This window comes from Garra rufa, chromosome 8 (assembly GCF_049309525.1).
Source record: "Garra rufa chromosome 8, GarRuf1.0, whole genome shotgun sequence".
NCBI lineage: Eukaryota > Metazoa > Chordata > Actinopteri > Cypriniformes > Cyprinidae > Garra > Garra rufa.
The window spans coordinates 745033-763176 of NC_133368.1; the positions used below are offsets into that span (position 1 = coordinate 745033).

The 18144-nt window shown below is 40.7% G+C and overlaps 28 non-coding genes across 28 annotated transcripts; all 28 read left to right on the forward strand.

The window, feature by feature from the left end:
* Nucleotides 1-5104: 5104 nt before the first annotated feature.
* Nucleotides 5105-5177, forward strand: trnav-aac (transfer RNA valine (anticodon AAC)). Its single transcript has one exon. It is a non-coding gene; the product is annotated as a tRNA-Val (tRNA).
* A 126-nt stretch (nt 5178-5303) lies between these two features.
* trnav-cac (transfer RNA valine (anticodon CAC)) lies at nt 5304-5376 on the forward strand. The gene has a single exon. It is a non-coding gene; the product is annotated as a tRNA-Val (tRNA).
* A 310-nt stretch (nt 5377-5686) lies between these two features.
* trnav-aac (transfer RNA valine (anticodon AAC)) lies at nt 5687-5759 on the forward strand. The gene has a single exon. It is a non-coding gene; the product is annotated as a tRNA-Val (tRNA).
* Nucleotides 5760-6271: 512 nt separating this feature from the next.
* On the forward strand, nt 6272-6344 carry trnav-uac (transfer RNA valine (anticodon UAC)). The gene has a single exon. It is a non-coding gene; the product is annotated as a tRNA-Val (tRNA).
* A 1235-nt stretch (nt 6345-7579) lies between these two features.
* Nucleotides 7580-7652, forward strand: trnav-cac (transfer RNA valine (anticodon CAC)). The gene has a single exon. It is a non-coding gene; the product is annotated as a tRNA-Val (tRNA).
* A 309-nt stretch (nt 7653-7961) lies between these two features.
* On the forward strand, nt 7962-8034 carry trnav-uac (transfer RNA valine (anticodon UAC)). The gene has a single exon. It is a non-coding gene; the product is annotated as a tRNA-Val (tRNA).
* A 126-nt stretch (nt 8035-8160) lies between these two features.
* On the forward strand, nt 8161-8233 carry trnav-cac (transfer RNA valine (anticodon CAC)). The gene has a single exon. It is a non-coding gene; the product is annotated as a tRNA-Val (tRNA).
* A 491-nt stretch (nt 8234-8724) lies between these two features.
* Nucleotides 8725-8797, forward strand: trnav-uac (transfer RNA valine (anticodon UAC)). Its single transcript has one exon. It is a non-coding gene; the product is annotated as a tRNA-Val (tRNA).
* Nucleotides 8798-9105: 308 nt separating this feature from the next.
* Nucleotides 9106-9178, forward strand: trnav-uac (transfer RNA valine (anticodon UAC)). Its single transcript has one exon. It is a non-coding gene; the product is annotated as a tRNA-Val (tRNA).
* Nucleotides 9179-9304: 126 nt separating this feature from the next.
* Nucleotides 9305-9377, forward strand: trnav-cac (transfer RNA valine (anticodon CAC)). Its single transcript has one exon. It is a non-coding gene; the product is annotated as a tRNA-Val (tRNA).
* Nucleotides 9378-9692: 315 nt separating this feature from the next.
* trnav-aac (transfer RNA valine (anticodon AAC)) lies at nt 9693-9765 on the forward strand. Its single transcript has one exon. It is a non-coding gene; the product is annotated as a tRNA-Val (tRNA).
* A 126-nt stretch (nt 9766-9891) lies between these two features.
* trnav-cac (transfer RNA valine (anticodon CAC)) lies at nt 9892-9964 on the forward strand. The gene has a single exon. It is a non-coding gene; the product is annotated as a tRNA-Val (tRNA).
* A 309-nt stretch (nt 9965-10273) lies between these two features.
* trnav-uac (transfer RNA valine (anticodon UAC)) lies at nt 10274-10346 on the forward strand. Its single transcript has one exon. It is a non-coding gene; the product is annotated as a tRNA-Val (tRNA).
* A 126-nt stretch (nt 10347-10472) lies between these two features.
* Nucleotides 10473-10545, forward strand: trnav-cac (transfer RNA valine (anticodon CAC)). The gene has a single exon. It is a non-coding gene; the product is annotated as a tRNA-Val (tRNA).
* A 2790-nt stretch (nt 10546-13335) lies between these two features.
* Nucleotides 13336-13408, forward strand: trnav-cac (transfer RNA valine (anticodon CAC)). The gene has a single exon. It is a non-coding gene; the product is annotated as a tRNA-Val (tRNA).
* Nucleotides 13409-13724: 316 nt separating this feature from the next.
* trnav-uac (transfer RNA valine (anticodon UAC)) lies at nt 13725-13797 on the forward strand. The gene has a single exon. It is a non-coding gene; the product is annotated as a tRNA-Val (tRNA).
* Nucleotides 13798-13923: 126 nt separating this feature from the next.
* On the forward strand, nt 13924-13996 carry trnav-cac (transfer RNA valine (anticodon CAC)). Its single transcript has one exon. It is a non-coding gene; the product is annotated as a tRNA-Val (tRNA).
* Nucleotides 13997-14487: 491 nt separating this feature from the next.
* Nucleotides 14488-14560, forward strand: trnav-uac (transfer RNA valine (anticodon UAC)). The gene has a single exon. It is a non-coding gene; the product is annotated as a tRNA-Val (tRNA).
* A 515-nt stretch (nt 14561-15075) lies between these two features.
* trnav-uac (transfer RNA valine (anticodon UAC)) lies at nt 15076-15148 on the forward strand. Its single transcript has one exon. It is a non-coding gene; the product is annotated as a tRNA-Val (tRNA).
* Nucleotides 15149-15274: 126 nt separating this feature from the next.
* On the forward strand, nt 15275-15347 carry trnav-cac (transfer RNA valine (anticodon CAC)). Its single transcript has one exon. It is a non-coding gene; the product is annotated as a tRNA-Val (tRNA).
* A 310-nt stretch (nt 15348-15657) lies between these two features.
* Nucleotides 15658-15730, forward strand: trnav-aac (transfer RNA valine (anticodon AAC)). The gene has a single exon. It is a non-coding gene; the product is annotated as a tRNA-Val (tRNA).
* A 126-nt stretch (nt 15731-15856) lies between these two features.
* On the forward strand, nt 15857-15929 carry trnav-cac (transfer RNA valine (anticodon CAC)). The gene has a single exon. It is a non-coding gene; the product is annotated as a tRNA-Val (tRNA).
* Nucleotides 15930-16245: 316 nt separating this feature from the next.
* Nucleotides 16246-16318, forward strand: trnav-uac (transfer RNA valine (anticodon UAC)). Its single transcript has one exon. It is a non-coding gene; the product is annotated as a tRNA-Val (tRNA).
* Nucleotides 16319-16444: 126 nt separating this feature from the next.
* trnav-cac (transfer RNA valine (anticodon CAC)) lies at nt 16445-16517 on the forward strand. The gene has a single exon. It is a non-coding gene; the product is annotated as a tRNA-Val (tRNA).
* Nucleotides 16518-16827: 310 nt separating this feature from the next.
* trnav-aac (transfer RNA valine (anticodon AAC)) lies at nt 16828-16900 on the forward strand. The gene has a single exon. It is a non-coding gene; the product is annotated as a tRNA-Val (tRNA).
* Nucleotides 16901-17026: 126 nt separating this feature from the next.
* trnav-cac (transfer RNA valine (anticodon CAC)) lies at nt 17027-17099 on the forward strand. Its single transcript has one exon. It is a non-coding gene; the product is annotated as a tRNA-Val (tRNA).
* A 316-nt stretch (nt 17100-17415) lies between these two features.
* On the forward strand, nt 17416-17488 carry trnav-uac (transfer RNA valine (anticodon UAC)). Its single transcript has one exon. It is a non-coding gene; the product is annotated as a tRNA-Val (tRNA).
* A 126-nt stretch (nt 17489-17614) lies between these two features.
* trnav-cac (transfer RNA valine (anticodon CAC)) lies at nt 17615-17687 on the forward strand. Its single transcript has one exon. It is a non-coding gene; the product is annotated as a tRNA-Val (tRNA).
* The last annotated feature ends 457 nt before the right edge of the window (nt 17688-18144 follow it).

Sequence of the window (18144 nt, forward strand, 5' to 3'; positions counted from 1 at the left end):
GATAGCCAAGGGTTTGAAGGAGCAGCCCGTGCTGGCCTGGAGGAGAGAGGGCATATATCATCTAGGCAAGAAGTAAGAGTAGAACATAACGTGTCGGTTGCTGCATTAGTATCCAGGGATGTGAAGTGGGTAGGAGAGGGAAGAGAGGAGGATACTGAGGAAGAAAGATGGGAGGGTGAGAGAGAGCGTAGGTTTCGTCTAAAAGTAACAGGTAGGGGGGATGGTACCTGCACAAGTAGCAAGATGTAGGTTAAGTGTAATGAAGAAGTGGTCAGAGATGTGTAGGGGTTTGACCACAATGTTGTCTGAAGTACAATTTCGTGTGTAAATGAGATCAAGTTGGTTGCCGGATTTATTAGTGTATGCAGTGGTAATGCGTTTTAGGTCAAATGAAGCAAGGAGTGAATGGAAGTCTGCAGCATAGGGTTTGTCCAGATGAATGTTAAAATCTCCAAAGACTAGAAGTGGGCTGCCATCTTCTGGAAAAGAGGATAGCAGCCCATCCAGCTCTTCTAAGAAGATGCCAAGTTGACTAGGAGGGCGGTAAATGACCACAACATGGAGTTTGATAGGAGATGTTATAGTGATTGTATGAGATTCAAATGAGTTATAATTGCATAGAGGAGAATGGGTTGAGTATTTCCAGTTGTTGGAAATAAGAAGTCCCGTACCCCCACCCCTTCCAGTCTGACGCGGGGTGTGAGAAAAGGAGAATTTATTAGATAGAGCGGCTGGGGTTACAGAGTCTTCTGGACGTATCCAGGTCTCAGTCAAACCTAGGATGCTCAGGCCAGATTGCAAAGAAAATGCCGAAATGAAGTCAGCTTTGTTGACGGCTGACTGACAGTTCCAGAGTCCAACCGTGAAAGAGAAAGGTTCAGTGGAAGAGGTGTCTATAGGACGCAGGTTAGAGAGATTGCGTCGGCGTGTGCGTGTGATGTTAGTGCGGTGTGTAGAGAGCACCGGAATGAGTTGGAAACACATGATAGAGAAGGACAGAAAGAAGAGTGAGAAAAAGGAAAGGAGTACTTAAGTGCGTTGTCGGTGTCGTTGCTCGGAAAAGTCGTAGGTCTTTACTCTCGTCGGTCTTCACGCAAGGAGGCTGAACGCTTCCGCTGACGCTTCAGCTGATACAACACAGTTAAATACACCACCAATCAATACTTTGGTGATAGCAGCTGGGGACGCCCACTTGGCTGAGTCAATCCCAAATGGATGGTACGCAAATGGGTCAGACCGAAACGAAAAACTAACACCCTTTGCACTTTAAGCGCGCTCAGGAGGGGAGCGATCTCACAAACAAAAGCTTCCCTTGGCCGTCCGCTCAGTATTTCAATTAGAATGAGAGCAATCAAAACTACAGTTTACAATGAAATCACCAGGAAAACAAATAAACAGAAACGAATAAATAATGTCTAGCAACAACAAAATCAAATAGAAACAAATAAGTAAAATAGTTAGAAAACAAGGACGTGATTCTCTAGCAGCAACAAATGTAACAACCGCCTATTTAAACTACAGAATTTAAGTACTCACTTACACGCTGTCGTCCTGTCCGCGCATGAGGGCTGAAATTCACTTATCCCCAAAAAGTAGCCCTCATGTTTTTTTTCCTTTGTTTTTTGTCGTGTATTGTATGTTGTAAACCTGCTGTTGGTAAGTTTCTGTTCAAGTCTGTCCATGCCAAGTTAAGTCAAGTCTCATCTCTGTTTGACATGAAATCCAAAATGCAAACATAATCCACTCAATAAATTGCACTTGGGTTCATTCTAAACTGGCCTTCAGTGGACAATCATTACAAATACATGAAGGTTAAACACTGATAATTGATTAATACCTTTATTATACTTAATGAGATCAAATCACTCAAAAAGCTCAATCTATAGAAGGACTATAATAACAGCATTTCATCGGGTCTGTGCAATTGACTGAATGTTTGACTTATTCTGTGTTGCAGGTTCAGGCACGATGAGCAGCATTATTCCCAGGAGCAAAGCAAAAGGCACTGACATCTGTGCATTTAACAACTACTATTATATAATCCGCTCTGACCTCGGCTGCTATATGCAAACCAAGGATTTAAATAAAGGTTCAGACATCTCTATTTTCAGTCTGCACCCTGCCTGCCAAGATGGAGATCATTACATTGGTGGAGATAGCTACTTTCACATCATCAAGGGCAATTCTTGTCGCAGAGTCACAAGCCTGACGACAGAAAGTGATCCTGTAATTTACAGCCTTCATCCTAACTGCCAGGGTGGAGACCACTACTTAGCAGCTCATGGCTACTTTTACATCATCTTCCATAAAAAGGGCACTTACAGAAGAACAACAAACATGACTAAAGACTCGCATGCTGAAGAACTAGACCTGCTTTCCAACTACAGTGATGGTCTGTATTACTGGGGCCCACCACACTACAAGAAAAATGGCTGCTACTTCCTCAAGCCCGCCTCAGAGTGGGGAGTCGAGTTCTGCGCCTGTCCCGATCTCAGCCAAGACGAGCAGACTGCTGTCTGTTCTGTTCATCCAGATGTTCTTAACTTCCTTCCTGGTGGGCTGTCAGTAACTAAAGGCCCAGCCATTGGCATGTGGGAGAACATTAAAACTATAACTAATGACAGCAATACATCAGTGACATGGAAAAAGAAGATCACTAAAATGGTCGGATACAATAAGGAAAAGATGGCCCAGATCGGTCAAAACTGGAAGATAAAAACATCAGCCTCAACGGAATGTGAAGAGCTTGCAGAGTTGATTGCAAAGTTGCAGTTCTCCTTTTCACATATCAGCACTGAAAATGAAAGCTGGAAGGAAGCAACTGAAGAGGAAGAACTGCTCTCCTTTGAGCTGAAGCCAAAACAGTCTCTATATATGTGGCAGCACAAACTGTGTCTCGGTGAAGAACCAGTGTTGTTCTGCTGTGATTTGAAGATTACCAGTGATCCAAACCCTCCAACTTCACCCGCGCAACCTTGAATATCAACATTCCAGGATCACTAAACTCCAAAAATAACCAAGTGCTTTTCCATTCAACACATTAACTATACATTCTAAAGCAGTAATATAGATATATGCATGTACTGGTTAAAATGAGTCTGGAAACATTTAATGTAGCAAAGAGATTTTTCAGTTACAAATGATGTAACTACAATTATTGAAACTTTGTGTTTATGATTAAAAGAATCTGACAATTCTGTTTTTTTTTTTGGCTGTCATCTGTTTCTTTACACTGAATGTGGATTTATCAAACATACACAGTCATTTGTTAGATGTCCGATGAAAACCAAAGAGTTGCACAAACACAAATGTCTGTTCTTTTGTGGTGTTTAGCGTACACCTCAATGTTAAAACAACAGATTTTATTATCTTACTGAAAGTGTGTCAGCAATCTATGAACAACTAAGCATCTGTGACGGCGGAATTTGTTGTTGTAGACAATCGTCACACATGTACAGATCTGGCCATTAAAAATGTGTCTATTTTCACGCGGCAGCCTGCAATTCGACACGCGTGGCCACGCGTCCTAATGCAGCGGCTTTTTCAGATTTTTTTACAACGTTGTTGCGCTTCATATAATATCCACCAGGTGGCGCAAGGAACAACATTCTGTAGCCAAACACCATGGCCAGCTCTAGGGGGCGTTGGTCACAAATACCAGTACAATAGTTCAATGATTCCTCTTTCCTGAAATTATGGTTCAAACCAATAGCAAAAAGATATTCATAAGCAGGTGCAGTTGTATTGTTATTTTCTTTTCTTTCTTTGTTTTCCTGACGAACATTTATTAGACTGCATCGGAAATAGAAATGTTAATTTCGGTTATTTTATTTTTCCCAACCGACAACTAACGTCATTAAATTATTTATCGACCGACAAGATTATGTTAAATTACAATTAAATTTAATTGATACGTGGCTGTGATACATTAAAAACAGCTAAATTCGTTTTCAGGGATTAATTATACACAAGCAAGAAGCAGCATAAACATCAGAACGTCATGCGCATCACGCGCAGAGCTTATGCACAGAGAAAAACCCAATAAACCTATATATAATAATAAATAAAATAGGCCCATATGCGAAATATATGTTTTTTCTGAATGAATAATAATTTAACAAAACGAAATAAAATAAAATTAATAAGTAGCAAGCCTATATGCAGAATTGTAGGCAATTTATGTGATGCTCCCTTAAAGCAGCATCTTGTTTCCATTTATTTTTTTACAAATAGCCTACACATCTGTTTTTTTTTATTGTGATTGTACACAAATAACAGAAATATGTAAAATAGCATAGTTTTGAGCAATGCCGTACTCTTGAACGAGTATTGTAAGCTGTATCCACTTTATTAAGGGGGAAAAAAATCAAGTGATCCTGACGGCGCCGCGGGCAGTTAAATAACTCGACAACTTTTACCTTCAGAATAAAATACATTACATATTTCAGCGTTTTAAAGGCACATCAAATTAAGATATGCATGTTTAAGAGGTAGTTCGTCATTTTCTTTTTCTAAGATACACAATTTTAGATACACTGACAATTAATTTGAGTGGAGAGAAAGGTCCTCGGTTCGAAACCGAGCAGAAACAACGTTTCTCTTTTGTGGGAAAACATGAACTGATTACGACGTCAGAGGAGGGATTTAGTTATCTCTTCTTTTATTAACTCTTCAGCAAGCGATCACGAGGAGATTGCTGGCTGTCGTTTCTGTGCCGGTTTCCATAGTGTAGTGGTTATCACGTTCGCCTCACACGCAAAGGTCCCCAGTTCGAAACTGGGTGGAAAAAGCAGATGGCTTTTTCCAAAAATACTTAAGTAGGGATCTATTGCTTTCTTTGTCAGGATCAGGGTCTGTTGCGATGTACGTTAACAAAATAACAAGCGATCACCAGGAGATTGCTGGCTGTCTTCTCTGCACAAGTTTCTGTAGCATAATGATTTTGACGTTCACCTCATTTGCGACAGGTCACCAGTTTGAAACTGTGCTAAAACAGCTATTGGCTTTTTCCTCAATTTCTTAAGTAGGGATCTGTTGCATTCTTCGTTAACACTACAAAGGCATTCTGCCAAGCGGAGTTAAAAGAACTGGGGTGTCACGTCAAGTTTCTGTAGTGTAGTGGTCATCACGTTCGCCTAACACGCGAAAGGTCCTCGGTTCGAAACCGAGCAGAAACAATGTTTCTCTTTTGTGGGAAAACATGAACTGATTACGACGTCAGAGGAGGGATTTAGTTATCTCTTCATTTATTAACTCTTCAGCAAGCGATCACAAGGAGATTGCTGGCTGTCGTTTCTGTGCTGGTTTCCATAGTGTAGTGGTTATCACGTTTGCCTCACACGCGAAAGGTCCCCAGTTCGAAACTGGGTGGAAACAGCTATTGGCTTTTTCCAGAATTACTTAAGTAGGGATCTATTGCTTTCTTTGTCAGGGTCTGTTTGCAATGTACGTTAACAAAATAACAAGCGATCACCAGGAGATTGCTGGCCGTCTTCTCTGCACAAGTTTCTGTAGCGTAATGGTTTTGACGTTCGCCTCACACGCAAAAGGTCACCAGTTCGAAACTGTGCTAAAACAGATATTGGCTTTTTCCTAAATTTCTTAAGTAGGGATCTGTTGCTTTCTTAGTTAACGCTACAAAGGCCTTCTGCCAAGCGGTGTTAAAAGAACTGTGGAGTCGCATCAAGTTTCTGTAGTGTAGTGGTCATCACGTTCGCCTAACACGCGAAAGGTCCTCGGTTCGAAACCGAGCAGAAACAATGTTTCTCTTTTGTGGGAAAACATGAACTGATTGCGATATCAGAGGAGGGATTTAGTTATCTCTTCTTTTATCCGCTCTTCAGCAAATGATCACGAGGAGATTGCTGGCTTTTCCTTGTGCAGGTCTCCATAGTGTAGTGGTTATCACGTTCGCCTCACAGGCGAAAGGTCCCCAGTTCGAAACTGGGTGGAAACAGCAGATGGCTTTTTCCAGAAATACTTAAGTACGGATCTATTGCTTTCTTTGTCAGGGTCAGGGTCTGTTGCGATGTACGTTAACAAAATAACAAGCGATCACCAGGAGATTGCTGTCTGTCTTCTCTGCGCAAGTTTCTGTAGCATAATGATTTTGACGTTCACCTCATTTGCGAAAGGTCACCAGTTCGAAACTGTGCTAAAAAAGCTCTTGGCTTTTTCCTCAATTTCTTAAGTAGGGATCTGTTGCTTTCTTCGTTAACACTACAAAGGCCTTCTGCCAAGCGGAGTTAAAAGAACTGTGGTGTCACGTCAAGTTTCTGTAGTGTAGTGGTCATCATGTTCGCCTTACACGCGAAAAGTCCTCGGTTCGAAACCGAGCAGAAACAACGTTTCTCTTTTGTGGGAAAACATGAACTGGGGTCCGTTCTTCGTACCTCGCTTACTACATCCAGGATCAAATGACACATCCAAGATCAAATCATCGCGCTAACTATGAGCTCGCTATTCCGGTTCTCCGAACGCACCTGTTGTTGATGATCAGTATAGCTGGATGAAGTTATTTGAGATCACTGGGTGGCTTAAAAGGGGCTACGTATCGATAGTAGAAACATTGATGGGCAACTCTTTGATTGGTCGGCGAACATGACGAAGGAGCTCGCTCAGTATTTTTCTGCAGCAGAGCAAGAACTCTTGATTGAGGGATTTCAGGAGTTTCAGAGTTTAATTAAAACGCAAGGGAAAACTGCAAAGGCTGGAAAAGCAAGGAGAGAGGGCTGGCAAAAAGTAGTGAACAAATTAAATACGTTAATGCTGCCCATGTTACATGTTTTTTCCTTGATATGTTATTTTATTTATTTTTTTATTTTTTTATACACTACCGTTCAAAAGTTTGGGGTCAGTAAGACTTGTAATAGTCTTTAAAGAAGTCTCTTATGCTCATCAAGACTGCATTTATTTAATTAAAAATACAGAAAAAACAGTAATATTGCAAATTGTTTTTACAAAATAAAATAATGTTTTTGTTTTTTTAATATATTTTAACATACTTTGAAATAGAATTTATTCCTGTGATGAAAAGCTGAATTTTTATCAGCTGTTACTCCAGTCTTAAGTGTCACACGATCCTTCAGGAATCATTCTAATATGCTGATTTATTATTAGAATGATCAATGTTGGATAATATCAACAGTTGTGCTGCCAAATATTTTTTGGAACCTGTCATATATATACACTTTCTTGCAAGATACTTTTCTTTTCCCACGTGAGTCAGTCCGCGTCAGTCGTGCTCTTTAACCAATCAGATGTGACCTCGCCATTTCAACCAATCATAACCCGCCAGGAGCGCAGCCTAAATCCTGTTTACATGAAATAAACCTGCTCCCGAGCAGGTTTAAGCTTGCGCACCTGTTGCTATGACAGCAAGTCCAGGATGAGCTTCGAAGAACCGAGCGATCCAAGATCACGCGGAATCGTCAACAATCAAATCCAGCTAACTGAGTTAGCGAGGTACGAAGAACGGACCCCTGATTGCAAAGTCAGAGGAGGGATTTAGTTATCTCTTCTTTTATTAACTCTTCAGCAAGCGATCACGAGGAGATTGCTGGCTGTCGCCTCTGTGCAGGTTTCCATAGTGTAGTGGTTATCACGTTCGCCTCACACGCGAAAGGTCCCCAGTTCGAAACTGGGTGGAAACAGCAGATGGCTTTTTCCAGAAATACTTAAGTAGGGATCTATTGCCTTCTTTGTCAGGGTCTGTTGTGATGTACGTTAACAAAATAACAAGCGATCACCAGGAGATTGCTGGCTGACTTCTGTGCACAAGTTTCTGTAGCATAATGATTTTGACGTTCACCTCATTTGCGAAAGGTCACCAGTTCGAAACTGTGCTAAAACAGCTATTGGCTTTTTCCTCAATTTCTTAAGTAGGGATCTGTTGCTTTCTTCGTTAACACTACAAAGGCCTTCTGCCAAGTGAACTTAAAAGAAATGTGATGTCACGTCAAGTTTCTGTAGTGTAGTGGTCATCACGTTCGCTTTACACGCGAAAGGTCCTCGGTTCAAAACCGAACAGAAACAACGTTTCTCTTTTGTGGGAAAACATGAACTGATTGCAAAGTCAGAGGAGGGATTTAGTTATCTCTTCTTTTATCCGCTCTTCAGCAAGCGATCACGAGGAGATTGCTGGCGGTCGCCTCTGTGCAGGTTTCCGTAGTGTAGTGGTTATCACGTTCGCCTCACACGCGAAAGGTCCCCAGTTCGAAACTGGGTGGAAACAGCAGATGGCTTTTTCCAGAAATACTTAAGTAGGGATCTATTGCCTTCTTTGTCAGGGTCTGTTGTGATGTACGTTAACAAAATAACAAGCGATCACCAGGAGATTGCTGGCTCACTTCTGTGCACAAGTTTCTGTAGCATAATGGTTTTGACGTTCACCTCATTTGCGAAAGGTCATCAGTTCGAAACTGTGCTAAAACAGCTCTTGGCTTTTTCCTCAATTTCTTAAGTAGGGATCTGTTGCTTTCTTCGTTAACACTAGAAAGGCCTTCTGCCAAGCGGAGTTAAAAGAACTGTGGTGTCACGTCAAGTTTCTGTAGTGTAGTGGTCATCACGTTTGCTTTACACGCGAAAGGTCCCCAGTTCGAAACTGAGCTAAAGAAGCTCTTGGCTTTTTCCTCAATTTCTTAAGTAGGGATCTGTTGCTTTCTTCGTTAACACTACAAAGGCCTTCTGCCAAGCGGACTTAAAAGAACTGTGATGTCACGTCAAGTTTCTGTAGTGTAGTGGTCATCACGTTCGCTTTACACGCGAAAGGTCCTCGGTTCGAAACCGAGCAGAAACAACGTTTCTCTTTTGTGGGAAAACATGAACTGATTACGACGTCAGAGGAGGGATTTACTTATCTCTTCTTTTATTAACTCTTCAGCAAGCGATCACGAGGAGATTGCTGGCTGTCGCCTCTGTGCAGGTTTCCATAGTGTAGTGGTTATCACGTTCGCCTCACACGCGAAAGGTCACCAGTTCGAAACTGTGCTAAAAAAGCTCTTGGCTTTTTCCTCAATTTCTTAAGTAGGGATCTGTTGCTTTCTTCGTTAACAATACAAAGGCCTTCTGCCAATCGGAGTTAAAAGAACAATGAAGTCACGTCAAGTTTCTGTAGTGTAGTGGTCATCACGTTTGCTTTACACGCGAAAGGTCCTCGGTTCGAAACCGAGCAGAAACAATGTTTCTCTTTTGTGGGAAAACATGAACTGATTACGACGTCAGAGGAGGGATTTAGCTATCTCTTCTTTTATTAACTCTTCAGCAAGCGATCACGAGGAGATTGCTGGCTGTCGCATTTGTGCAGGTTTCCATAGTGTAGTGGTTATCACGTTCGCCTCACACGCGAAAGGTCCCCAGTTCGAAACTGGGTGGAAACAGCAGATGGCTTTTTCCAGAAATACTTAAGTAGGGATCTATTGCTTTCTTTGTCAGGGTCAGGGTCTGTTGCGATGTACGTTAACAAAATAACAAGCGATCACCAGGAGATTGCTGTCTATCTTCTCTGCGCAAGTTTCTGTAGCATAATGATTTTGACGTTCACCTCATTTGCGAAAGGTCACCAGTTCGAAACTGTGCTAAAAAAGCTCTTGGCTTTTTCCTCAATTTCTTAAGTAGGGATCTGTTGCTTTCTTCGTTAACACTACAAAGGCCTTCTGCCAAGCGGAGTTAAAAGAACTTTGAAGTCATATCAAGTTTCTGTAGTGTAGTGGTCATCACGTTCGCCTAACACGCGAAAGGTCCTCGGTTCGAAACCGAGCAGAAACAATGTTTCTCTTTTGTGGGAAAACATGAACTGATTACGATGTCAGAGGAGGGATTTAGTTATCTCTTCTTTTATTAACTCTTCAGCAAGCGATCACGAGGAGATTGCTGGCTGTCGCATTTGTGCAGGTTTCCATAGTGTAGTGGTTATCACGTTCGCCTCACATGCGAAAGGTCCCCAGTTCGAAACTGGGTGGAAACAGCAGATGGCTTTTTCCAGAAATACTTAAGTAGGGATCTATTGCCTTCTTTGTCAGGGTCTGTTGCGATGTACGTTAACAAAATAACAAGCGATCACCAGGAGGTTGCTGGCTGTCTTCTGTGCACAAGTTTCTGTAGCATAATGATTTTGACGTTCACCTCATTTGCGAAAGGTCACCAGTTCGAAACTGTGCTAAAACAGCTATTGGCTTTTTCCTCAATTTCTTATGTAGGGATCTGTTGCTTTCTTCGTTAACACTACAAAGGCCTTCTGCCAAGCGGAGTTAAAAGAACTGTGGTGTCACGTCAAGTTTCTGTAGTGTAGTGGTCATCACGTTCGCTTTACACGCGAAAGATCCTCGGTTCGAAACCGAGCAGAAACAACGTTTCACTTTTGTGGGAAAACATGAACTGATTACGACGTCAGAGGAGGGATGTAGTTATCTCTTCTTTTATTAACTCTTCAGCAAGCGATCACGAGGAGATTGCTGGCTGTCACCTCTGTGCAGGTTTCCATAGTGTAGTGGTTATCACATTCGCCTCACACGCGAAAGGTCCCCAGTTCGAAACTGGGTGGAAACAGCAGATGGCTTTTTCCAGAAATACTTAAGTAGGGATCTATTGCTTTCTTTGTCAGGGTCTGTTGCAATGTTTTATAAGAATTTTAGAGAAATATTAGTCCCAATTTTAAAAGAAGTATATGATGAGATTTTTAAAAAAGAGGAGTTAAGTGAAAGAATGAAGATAGGAATGATTAAAATGATTTATAAAAAAAGAGGAAATCCTAATGATCTTAAGAATTACAGGCCTTTAACAATGCTAAATACAGATTTCAAAATTTTAGCAAAGGTGTTAGCAAATAGATTAAGGACAGTTTTACCTAAAATCATAAGTACTACCCAGGCATATGGAATACAAAATAAAGATATTCTAGATATTGTTCAAAGTATAAGAGACACAATGTTTTATATGAAGGAAAAAAATAAGAAGGGATATTTAATAAGTTTGGATTTAGAAAAAGCCTTTGATAGAGTGGAGCATGGATATTTACTAAATGTTATCAAAGAATTTGGATTTGGGAAAAATTTTAGAAAGTGGATTATGATCTTTTATTCTAATATTTTTACGTGTATTAAATGCAATGGGTTTTTATCAGAATGTTTTCAACTAACAAGGTCTATAAGGCAAGGATGTCCTTTATCTGCTTTACTTTATTCACTAGTAGCAGAACCTTTGGGATTAGCAATAAAAGCAGATACAGAGATAAAGGGTATTAGAATAGAGGGAAGTAATATACAGGAGCCAATCTACCAATACGCAGATGACACAACATTGTTGGTTGAAGACATTCAAAGTGTTGTTAAGGCAATGGGGATTGTGGAGAAATATTGTAAAGGGTCTGGAGCTAAGGTCAATATTGAAAAGAGCTTGTGTATGAGAATTGGGAATGTGGAAACATTACCTCAGCACATGCATTTTAAAGAAGAAGGAGAACATATAAAACTTTTAGGAATTTGGATGGGTATGGATTTTAATAAAGCTGATGTTTTTAATTGGGAGGGAGCATTAAAAGGAATGGAACAAAGATTGAGATTTTGGAAATTAAGAAATTTAACATTAAAGGGAAAGGTATTAGTGATAAATGCTTTAATGCTTTCTAAGATTTGGTATGTGCTGAGTGTAACTCCATTGCCTTATGAGTTTTTTAAAAGAATAAAAGAAAGTGTTTTAAATTTTTTATGGGGAAAGGGAAGAGCAAAAATTGCATATGATACGCTTATTGGTGGAACTGATGTAGGAGGACTAGGGCTATTAGATCCAATGTTAAGAATGAAAACATTAAGAGTTAAATTGGTGAAAAGGTTTATGGATGTTAAGAGAAAGGCAATGTGGAAAAATGTAATGGAATATTTTTTAAAGAAATTTAGTAATTTTAGCATGGGATGGAACGCACTGTGGATGAAGACAAAAAAATATATGTTAATGGGTCTACCAAATTTTTATAAAGAAGTTTTAGAAACCTGGTCATCTTTCTTAGATAAAGTATTAATTTTACCAAAAGGAAGAATGCAACTGTTAGAACAACCTCTGTTTTTAAACTCGAATGTTACAAATGAAGGGAATGTAATTTACTATAAGAAATGGTGGGATGGAGGAGTAAGACAAGTCAAAGACATTTTATATGAAGTAATAAATGGTTATCTTCCAGTACAAGCAATTATGGATGCAATTTTTGAAATAGAAAGGAATGTGACAAAAGGAACACTGATAAAACAGTTCGATGAATTAAAGAAAGCAATACCAAAAGGATGGGTGGAAAGGATTGAAAAAAATGAAAAGGATGAGAATGAAGGCATGCCTGAGCTATATTTAAAAAAGACAAATGGTGAAAATAAGTGTTTTTTTGAATGTAAAGTAAAAGATTTTTATTTGGTTTTTAGGGAAAGGGCTTTTGCTAAACCTGTGGCAAACAGCTATTGGAAAGAAAGATATGATGTAGATGAAATAGATATTTGGAAAAATGTGGGAATGAAATATATGGATCCAATTTTAGAAGATTTTAATTTCTTATTAAGACATAATGGTATTTTAACAGAAATGAGGTTGTGTAAAATTGGGATAGAAAAAGATGCAAGGTGTAAGGTATGCATGAAAAGTGATGAAGGTCTATTACATCTATTTTTTTATTGTGAAGAATTGGATGATTTTATGGGAAGAATGAAAAAAATTGTAAAATCCATGCTGAAAGAAAAATATAATGAGAATATGACACAAAATGCTTGGGAAAAAATGGTTTTATTTGGGTACAATGGTAAAGGTTGTAATGTGAATGTCTTTACTTTATTGACAACAATTGCAAAGAATGTAATATGGCTAAGAAGAAATGTATCAAAATATGAAAAAAGGAAAGTTGATGTATGGGTTTTGTTTAAAAACAAAATTGAAAACTCTGTGAATTTAATATGGAAATATTTTCTAATGAGTGACAGAGAGGATGATTTTATTGAAACGTTTGTAAAAGGAAACACATTGGTAGAGTATTCAGAAAATAGTTTGCAATGGAAATGGCAGAAATATGAATGAATTAATGTACATATCTGCATATGTAAAAAATGTGAAATGTATTTTGTACTTTTTGTGATGTAATATGTTTTTTTAAATAAAAAAAAAAAAAAAAAAAAAAAAAAAAAAAATCACGTTCGCTTTACACGCGAAAGGTCCTCGGTTCGAAACCGAGCAGAAACAATGTTTCTCTTTTGTGGGAAAACATGAACTGATTACGACGTCAGAGGAGGGATTTACTTATCTCTTCTTTTATTAACTCTTCAGCAAGCGATCACGAGGAGATTGCTGGCTGTCGCCTCTGTGCAGGTTTCCATAATGTAGTGGTTATCATGTTCGCCTCACACGCGAAAGGTCCCCAGTTCGAAACTGGGTGGAAACAGCAGATGGCTTTTTCCAGAAATACTTAAGTAGGGATCTATTGCTTTCTTTGTCAGGGTCAGGGTCTGTTGCCATGTACGTTAACAAAATAACAAGCGATCACCAGGAGATTGCTGTCTGTATTCTCTGCGAAAGTTTCTGTAGCATAATGATTTTGACGTTCACCTCATTTGCGAAAGGTCACCAGTTCGAAACTGTGCTAAAAAAGCTCTTGGCTTTTTCCTCAATTTCTTAAGTAGGGATCTGTTGCTTTCTTCGTTAACACTACAAAGGCCTTCTGCCAAGCGGACTTAAAAAGAACTGTGGTGTCACGTCAAGTTTCTGTAGTGTAGTGGTCATCACGTTCGCTTTACACGCGAAAGGTCTTCGGTTCGAATCCGAGCAGAAACAACGTTTCTCTTTTGTGGGAAAACATGAACTGATTACGACGTCAGAGGAGGGATTTAGTTATCTCTTCTTTTATTAACTCTTCAGCAAGCGATCACGAGGAGATTGCTGGCTGTCGCCTCTGTGCAGGTTTCCATAGTGTAGTGGTTATCACGTTCGCCTCACACGCGAAAGGTCCCCAGTTCGAAACTGGGTGGAAACAGCAGATGGCTTTTTCCAGAAATACTTAAGTAGGGATCTATTGCCTTCTTTGTCAGGGTCTGTTGCGATGTACGTTAACAAAATAACAAGCGATCACCAGGAGATTGCTGTCTGTCTTCTCTGCGCAAGTTTCTGTAGCATAATGATTTTGACGTTCACCTCATTTGCGAAAGGTCACCAGTTCGAAACTGTGCTAAAACAGCTCTTGGCTTTTTCCTCAATTTCTTAAGTAGGGATCTGTTGCTTTCTTCGTTAACACTAGAAAGGCCTTCTGCCAAGCGGAGTTAAAAGAACTGTGGTGTCACGTCAAGTTTCTGTAGTGTAGTGGTCATCACGTTTGCTTTACACGCGAAAGGTCCCCAGTTCGAAACTGAGCTAAAAAAGCTCTTGGCTTTTTCCTCAATTTCTTAAGTAGGGATCTGTTGCTTTCTTCGTTAACACTACAAAGGCCTTCTGCCAAGCGGACTTAAAAGAACTGTGATGTCACGTCAAGTTTCTGTAGTGTAGTGGTCATCACGTTCGCTTTACACGCGAAAGGTCCTCGGTTCGAAACCGAGCAGAAACAACGTTTCTCTTTTGTGGGAAAACATGAACTGATTACGACGTCAGAGGAGGGATTTACTTATCTCTTCTTTTATTAACTCTTCAGCAAGCGATCACGAGGAGATTGCTGGCTGTCGCCTCTGTGCAGGTTTCCATAATGTAGTGGTTATCACGTTCGCCTCACACGCGAAAGGTCCCCAGTTCGAAACTGGGTGGAAACAGCAGATGGCTTTTTCCAGAAATACTTAAGTAGGGATCTATTGCTTTCTTTGTCAGGGTCAGGGTCTGTTGCCATGTACGTTAACAAAATAACAAGCGATCACCAGGAGATTGCTGTCTGTCTTCTCTGCGCAAGTTTCTGTAGCATAATGATTTTGACGTTCACCTCATTTGCGAAAGGTCACCAGTTCGAAACTGTGCTAAAAAAGCTCTTGGCTTTTTCCTCAATTTCTTAAGTAGGGATCTGTTGCTTTCTTCGTTAACACTACAAAGGCCTTCTGCCAAGCGGACTTAAAAAGAACTGTGGTGTCACGTCAAGTTTCTGTAGTGTAGTGGTCATCACGTTCGCTTTACACGCGAAAGGTCTTCGGTTCGAATCCGAGCAGAAACAACGTTTCTCTTTTGTGGGAAAACATGAACTGATTACGACGTCAGAGGAGGGATTTAGTTATCTCTTCTTTTATTAACTCTTCAGCAAGCGATCACGAGGAGATTGCTGGCTGTCGCCTCTGTGCAGGTTTCCATAGTGTAGTGGTTATCACGTTCGCCTCACACGCGAAAGGTCCCCAGTTCGAAACTGGGTGGAAACAGCAGATGGCTTTTTCCAGAAATACTTAAGTAGGGATCTATTGCCTTCTTTGTCAGGGTCTGTTGCGATGTACGTTAACAAAATAACAAGCGATCACCAGGAGATTGCTGTCTGTCTTCTCTGCGCAAGTTTCTGTAGCATAATGATTTTGACGTTCACCTCATTTGCGAAAGGTCACCAGTTCGAAACTGTGCTAAAAAAGCTCTTGGCTTTTTCCTCAATTTCTTAAGTAGGCATCTGTTGCTTTCTTCGTTAACACTACAAAGGCCTTCTGCCAAGCGGAGTTAAAAGAAAAAATGAAGTCACGTCAAGTTTCTGTAGTGTAGTGGTCATCACGTTCGCCTAACACGCGAAAGGTCCTCGGTTCGAAACCGAGCAGAAACAATGTTTCTCTTTTGTGGGAAAACATGAACTGATTACGACGTCAGAGGAGGGATTTACTTATCTCTTCTTTTATTAACTCTTCAGCAAGCGATCACGAGGAGATTGCTGGCGGTCGCCTCTGTGCAGGTTTCCATAGTGTAGTGGTTATCACGTTCGCCTCACACGCGAAAGGTCCCCAGTTCGAAACTGGGTGGAAACAGCAGATGGCTTTTTCCAGAAATACTTAAGTAGGGATCTATTGCTTTCTTTGTCAGGGTCAGGGTCTGTTGCCATGTACGTTAACAAAATAACAAGCGATCACCAGGAGATTGCTGTCTGTCTTCTCTGCGCAAGTTTCTGTAGCATAATGATTTTGACGTTCACCTCATTTGCGAAAGGTCACCAGTTCGAAACTGTGCTAAAAAAGCTCTTGGCTTTTTCCTCAATTTCTTAAGTAGGGATCTGTTGCTTTCTTCGTTAACACTACAAAGGCCTTCTGCCAAGCGGACTTAAAAAGAACTGTGGTGTCACGTCAAGTTTCTGTAGTGTAGTGGTCATCACGTTCGCTTTACACGCGAAAGGTCTTCGGTTCGAATCCGAGCAGAAACAACGTTTCTCTTTTGTGGGAAAACATGAACTGATTACGACGTCAGAGGAGGGATTTAGTTATCTCTTCTTTTATTAACTCTTCAGCAAGCGATCACGAGGAGATTGCTGGCTGTCGCCTCTGTGCAGGTTTCCATAGTGTAGTGGTTATCACGTTCGCCTCACACGCGAAAGGTCCCCAGTTCGAAACTGGGTGGAAACAGCAGATGGCTTTTTCCAGAAATACTTAAGTAGGGATCTATTGCCTTCTTTGTCAGGGTCTGTTGCGATGTACGTTAACAAAATAACAAGCGATCACCAGGAGATTGCTGTCTGTCTTCTCTGCGCAAGTTTCTGTAGCATAATGATTTTGACGTTCACCTCATTTGCGAAAGGTCACCAGTTCGAAACTGTGCTAAAAAAGCTCTTGGCTTTTTCCTCAATTTCTTAAGTAGGCATCTGTTGCTTTCTTCGTTAACACTACAAAGGCCTTCTGCCAAGCGGAGTTAAAAGAAAAAATGAAGTCACGTCAAGTTTCTGTAGTGTAGTGGTCATCACGTTCGCCTAACACGCGAAAGGTCCTCGGTTCGAAACCGAGCAGAAACAATGTTTCTCTTTTGTGGGAAAACATGAACTGATTACGACGTCAGAGGAGGGATTTACTTATCTCTTCTTTTATTAACTCTTCAGCAAGCGATCACGAGGAGATTGCTGGCGGTCGCCTCTGTGCAGGTTTCCATAGTGTAGTGGTTATCACGTTCGCCTCACACGCGAAAGGTCCCCAGTTCGAAACTGGGTGGAAACAGCAGATGGCTTTTTCCAGAAATACTTAAGTAGGGATCTATTGCTTTCTTTGTCAGGGTCAGGGTCTGTTGCCATGTACGTTAACAAAATAACAAGCGATCACCAGGAGATTGCTGTCTGTCTTCTCTGCGCAAGTTTCTGTAGCATAATGATTTTGACGTTCACCTCATTTGCGAAAGGTCACCAGTTCGAAACTGTGCTAAAAAAGCTCTTGGCTTTTTCCTCAATTTCTTAAGTAGGGATCTGTTGCTTTCTTCGTTAACACTACAAAGGCCTTCTGCCAAGCGGACTTAAAAAGAACTGTGGTGTCACGTCAAGTTTCTGTAGTGTAGTGGTCATCACGTTCGCTTTACACGCGAAAGGTCTTCGGTTCGAATCCGAGCAGAAACAACGTTTCTCTTTTGTGGGAAAACATGAACTGATTACGACGTCAGAGGAGGGATTTAGTTATCTCTTCTTTTATTAACTCTTCAGCAAGCGATCACGAGGAGATTGCTGGCTGTCGCCTCTGTGCAGGTTTCCATAGTGTAGTGGTTATCACGTTCGCCTCACACGCGAAAGGTCCCCAGTTCGAAACTGGGTGGAAACAGCAGATGGCTTTTTCCAGAAATACTTAAGTAGGGATCTATTGCCTTCTTTGTCAGGGTCTGTTGCGATGTACGTTAACAAAATAACAAGCGATCACCAGGAGATTGCTGTCTGTCTTCTCTGCGCAAGTTTCTGTAGCATAATGATTTTGACGTTCACCTCATTTGCGAAAGGTCACCAGTTCGAAACTGTGCTAAAAAAGCTCTTGGCTTTTTCCTCAATTTCTTAAGTAGGCATCTGTTGCTTTCTTCGTTAACACTACAAAGGCCTTCTGCCAAGCGGAGTTAAAAGAAAAAATGAAGTCACGTCAAGTTTCTGTAGTGTAGTGGTCATCACGTTCGCCTAACACGTGAAAGGTCCTCGGTTCGAAACCGAGCAGAAGCAATGTTTCTCTTTTGTGGGAAAACATGAACTGATTACGACGTCAGAGGAGGGATTTACTTATCTCTTCTTTTATT